We start from the raw sequence: 5,994 nt of genomic DNA, 5'->3' as shown, positions 1-5,994 counted from the left end.
GAATGTCCAATTGGCTGCAGATGGGTTTTAGGTCTTCACTCTGACCCACCTCGTTTGCATCAGTTTGTATGTTTTGGGTTTTCTGATGCCTGATACTTGATCCCATTGACCTCTCATGATCACACAGGCTGGTGTGCTTATTCCATATGAGCTTAGTTGCTTTGCTGCTAGTTGGATGCTTGTTTAACATCAAGCCTTTAAGACCCCAGGGGCTATATCTTTTAATAACCAGGAATCATCAGCTTTCTTCCGCACATTTGCTCATGTACTCATTTTTTTTTAAGTGGTCATGTCAGGAAGATGAACATCACAGAATGACACGTTATTAGAACAAAGTTCCCTGCATTGAGGAAGTACTTGAGTAGAGACCCAATGTCCGTCTGCTACCTTAATACTTACCATTTAAATATATGTACATAGACCTATATCCCTATTGTTATAAATTATATATTGTTATATTATATATTAACATATGTACATGCCTATATGTATACCTCTATAAAGGTCTTTTGCCTCCTATTCCTTTCCTCTATTTCCTTTGACTTCCCTCCTGTCTCACTATCATGTTGATCTTCATTTGGCTCTCAGTAATTCCTCTCCGCTACCTTGCACTTGATCAAACCACACCAGTCATAGAATTGCCTTTAATTTCTTTTCAGTCTCTATATTTTTTTTGCTAGTAATTCTTTATTGTGGGGAGCTGCATGGAAGAAAGTGGCAACACCACTGGTCTCTGTGCAATAAGTTTCAATGGTACAACCCCAACCATCCATTCTGACAACCCCAAAAAGAGAAAGAAGTCTAGATACATTGCCAGATGTCACCTGGGGGCAGGGGCAAAATCACCAGCAGTTAAGAATAATTCCATGACAGGAAATAGGGAAGTTGAAAGAGCAGTTGATTGAGGGTAAGGAGACATAGAATTGAAACCTGGCTTTTTTCCTCTGATATTTATGCAATTATTGAACAAGGAATAAAATGGACAGAATAGACCATATAGCAGAAGGACTATTCCAATGGATTTTAAAGAGATTATTAATGTTTCACAATGTATGTGAAATAAGATATGACCTTTGAGGAACCATATTAAAAATAACTTTGAACAAGCTTCTAACTCTTCACATCTATAAAACTCATGAGTGAAGAACATGAATACTAGATATCTTCAAATAGACTCGATTAACAATCAAGCGTTTAACCATTGCACAGCCAGGGCATTGTACTGTACATATGTCAATTTCTACTGCCTATATGGCCACAAATGGCAAATTATGGTGGGATATGAAGCCATAGTTTCTTATATGAAGCCACTGTTTCTCATGATCTTTGGAGCTGCCAGAGAGAACAAAGTCCTTTTCACAGCAGTTCACCAGTCCGTGGAATTAATTTACTGGGAGACAGCAACTTTCATAAATATTGTAAACTTTATCTCACATGAAAATCTCTCTGGGGAGGAAACTCTCAGTTGCTCATCTGAAATGTCCCCTTTGTCATATCCTTTCCACAGGGTTGTTGTACCAATAAAATTAGTCCTTTCCAGACCAAACCATGTAAGAATGCCAGGGACTTGATATGTTTAAATTTATACTGAAGTGTGAATGATCGACAGATTCTTTCTTGACAACCAGTTCCACCCAAACAACCATCGGCTCTTCCTATAGCCTTTGACTAAGGACAGAATAGCCTCTCAAGAATATTCTCAGAAAGTCGTCATTGAGTTGCTAGTAGCAAGACTGTCAGGATGGGGTAAGGCCCTAGGACCATCGGTGGAGAAGCAGAGAGAAGCAAATGATACTGAAAGACAACTCTAGCCTCCTCCATATTGTTCTTAGCTTTGTAGCAAGGTATGCATATCAAAGGGGCTAGGCTTTGTACAATGGTAATGAGATGAATTCAATATAAACACAATGATGAGGAGGGGACTTGGAACTAGGAATCGGGGAAACGTGATTGAAAACCAAGTTCTGCCACCCGTTAACTACGTGAGATTTAACAGACAGTAGAACTTGAGGAATCTCACTGTCCATAACCGTAAACTCAACACGATAACATGTGAGGAACCTTTCATAATTATTTAATTCCGTTTGTTAACATTTGAATGCTGAACTTTGAACTGGTCAGATGAAGCTAAAGTGATTGACAATCCAAATTGGCCCAAAAACTGGAATAAGAAATTTCAGCCTAGAGAACAAATGAATCCGCGTGAATTGCTTTAAAGTATTCTGACATGAAGTGGCTTTTTAATTGTTTGGCTTGTTTTGTTTTGAGAAAACTTCTTCAAAGTAAGACAACAACTGTAAGAATGACCAATTCCTCCAGTTCTATATTAAGAAGACAGAGTGAAAGGAAGGAAATTATAGGCTGGTGCCAAGCCTGAAGGCTTAGAAAGCAGTGTGGGGAAGGAAGAAGCTTCTCTCTGGCAAGAAAGGAAAGAAATGCTATTTCCTAAAAATAGTCTTACCTATCTTGAGATAATTACAGCCCTCGAGAATTAGAAGCATTAAGGGGTACATAGAGCCTTACACAACCTCCAGCGTATGATTCATCTCTGGCTCGGCCCACCTCGCTTTTACTTTACTTGGTGAATTGCAAACGTTCTATCCCAAGAAAACCTCTGAGAGTTGTGTAGAGAAGACAGAAGCAGGGAGAATGAATTCTATTCTATTATCATTATTATTTTTAATGAGAGCATTTGTGGGAGAGGATGATGGTCTTTTAATTCTTTAAAGCAAAATAAATATGTTGGTGGTTTTCAGTTACTAAGACGCATCATAAGTCATTTTTGAGACATGTTCTATGCAAATAGGGATTTCAAGTTTCACGTCTGCCGTTAAAGAAGCAGTGGCACATGGGGAGAAGAGTTCAGCGCTTCTAAAAGGGTTCTGGTGGCAGAGTGGGTTCTACGTCCGGCTGGTAACCATAAGGTCACCACTTTAAACCACCAGTCTTGAAAACCCATATGGGAAGTTCTGCTCTGTGAAACAGGACCACAGTGTGTCCGAATCAATTCCACAACAGTGAGTTTGGTTGGATTTCTAGTAAGAGGTCAGCAGTTCCCCATTAACAGAGGCAGCTGGGAAGAAGAGCCCGGCCACACACTCTGAAACACCAGCCAAAAACCCGTGTGGAGCATGTGCATATGTAAACATATTAATCTGTAATGATAGGGAGCTAGGTCTCTGCACATACATTTACAGTTTGAGTATGAGTATGCTCTTACCATCATGATCTCATTACCATTTTAAGAAGATTCGCCCCTTTTAACTGTTTACCTTACTAAGCAGTTTAGAACAAGTTTGATAGGACTAGAGTTGTCTCTGGGCATCATTTGTTTCTCTCTGCTTCTCTACTCATGGGAACTTTCCAAAGTCTGACATTATTGCTAATAGCAGTGCAAGGTCTACCATCTAAGACTATTCTGAAGAGAGTACTGTGTTCTCAGTTAAAGTAGACAGACATTGAGCCCCTACTCAAGTCCTCCCTCAACACAAGAACAGTTTGTTCTAATAACCTGTCATTCTGTGATGCTCACCTTCCCGGAAAGATCGCTGAAGACAAAATGGACACATAAGCTAATGTGGTGCAAAAAAGCCCAGCTATTACAAGATATAGACCCTGGGGTCTTAAAGGCTTGAAGATAAACAAGCGGCCATCTAGAAGGGAAGCAATAAAGCCCACATGGAAGAAGCACACCAGCCCGTGTGATCCCAAAGTGTTGATGGGATCAGGCATCAGAAGACCCAAAACAAACAACCATATTGATGGGAAGGAGGGGGTCCGAATGGAGACCCAAAGCCCATCTGTATTCTCCATTGCCTCCTATGCATGGAAAAGTTGGATTTGAATAAGAATGATGGGAAAGGACTGATGCATTTGAATTGGGGTACTGGAGAAGAGTATCGAAATCACCATGGACTGCTAAAAGGACAAACGGATCTGTGTTGGGAGAAGTAAGGCCAGAGTGCTTCTTAGAGCAAGGGTAGGAAGACTAAATCTTACACACTTGGGAAAGACTGTCAGGAGGGACTGTCCCTAGAAGGGGACATCCTACTTTGTAAGGTGGAGGGTTGGAAAAGGAGGAAAGGCCCTCAGTAAGATGGACTGACCTAGACGGGGCATCTTCGACTCAGGCATAGGAACAATTGTGTGGCTGGCGCAGGACCTTGTCATGTTTCATGCTGTTGTGCATGGGGGTGCTATGGAGTGGAGATGGCACTCGCCACCACGGTGGGTACGGACACCTGGAGAAGTCAGTGAACGTTCCTCCACAGAGGGAAAAACAGGCCTGGCGACTGAAGAGTTCTCATTTTTCTTTAAAAGATATGTCTCATTTTTCTCATCCATCCAGTGTGTGGATTGGACCAAGCTATCAAAATCGTGCTTCCGACTCAGAATCCCACGAATATCAAATGCAAATTCAAACTCACTATCACCAAATCAATTCTGGCTCTTAGCAACCTGATAGGACAGACAATTGCACCGGTGGGTTTCCAAAGCTGTATATCGTTATCAGAATAGACAAATCCCGAGAGCATTAGGCGATTTAGAACTGCTGTTCAGGGGTTAGCAGTCCAGTACATAACTCACTGTGCTGCCAGTGCTCCTGTCTCTTCCTCTCAAAGGAAGGGCCCTAAACTTCTGAAACAGCTAACACAGCAATACCAGTACATTTTTTAAGTGTTCGATAAATGGTACCCATTATAATTAGTCTAATTAAAGCTAATGGATAATATGATTGTTATTATGTAATGCTTGGTCTTTTATTCTTTTCATATAGTATTTTAAAGACAATATTTTAGGGTCTCAATTATAATTCACTCCATTTACCTAAATTGCTCTCTCTTTTTTCAAGCTGCCATTGAGATTTGTGTGTGAGCATGTGTGCATAATTTATTTCTCTATAGAAACATACAAAGGTGTGTGGTAATTTTTTAGCAATATGGTGCTGCACAAAACATCCAGCTTACTGAGGGCTGAGCAACAGCAAGTGGTTCTACGCACCTCCCCCCCACGCCCCCCACAACCCGCTACTGCAGAGAATGTGGGCAGTATGTTTCCATCGAAACTGGGGGCCTCTATCTTTTAGAAGGCAATGAGTTATATGGTAATGAAGGCTTTTAGGGAACCATAGCCTACTGTGTTCTGCAAAGAGCACTGATCTTTAGATCTCTTATAATTACCTTTCCATCCTAACTCTGCCACAGTTCCTAAGAAGACTAGTTTATCCTCTTTGACAATGACCATCTAATATGGCTGGTCTTATGGGAATAATGTGGGTGTATAGAGAGATATTAGATATATAACAACTCTTAATATAGTGCCTAAGCCATAGTAGGTAATTGAGTAATCATTGTTTTTAAATATATAGTACACGTACATACGACTTCTAACTTTTTGTGGATATACAATAGTATATTTATTTTAAAAGATGGTAAGTAGATGAAGTTTAGTCATTACATTATTGACCTATTCACACAGCAAAAATGCCCAGCACAGGGGTTTACTCTGTGTTCACATTTTACTACGAGAAGTGGGCAGTTAGCTCTAAATTTATGCCCTTGACAGAGTTGAGTGCTTTCTTGATGGTAAACAGAAAATATAACACAGCCTGTATTATGGTATTTCTTGGTCTAAAAATATATATTTTGATGCCTCCAGTCAACTAGTCAAAGAAAATGCTCGATTTATAGTGATGTATGTTAAATCACCACCTCTTTCTCTCTTTTTCCCCCTTGGCAAATAAATATTTCATGTTTTTTACCACTCAGCCACGATTTCTCTGGGTTTTTGTAAATTCCACACAAAACCAAATCAGTTAGGTTATGTACAGCAAACATGTCTATGAGTATTAAATCTCAACACAAAAACAATAACAAAAATCCACTTCCATCTAGTCAACTCTCTCTCAGTGACGCTACAGGACTGAGCAGAACTGCCCCAAGGGCTTCCCAGACTGTCAATATCTACAGGGGTAGAAAGCCCCATCTCTTTCCT

This window comes from Echinops telfairi, unplaced genomic scaffold (genome assembly GCF_000313985.2).
Source record: "Echinops telfairi isolate 266 unplaced genomic scaffold, ASM31398v2 ScPeMD7_1713;HRSCAF=2227, whole genome shotgun sequence".
Lineage (NCBI taxonomy): Eukaryota > Metazoa > Chordata > Mammalia > Afrosoricida > Tenrecidae > Echinops > Echinops telfairi.
Note: the sequence above shows the minus strand (reverse complement) of the source record.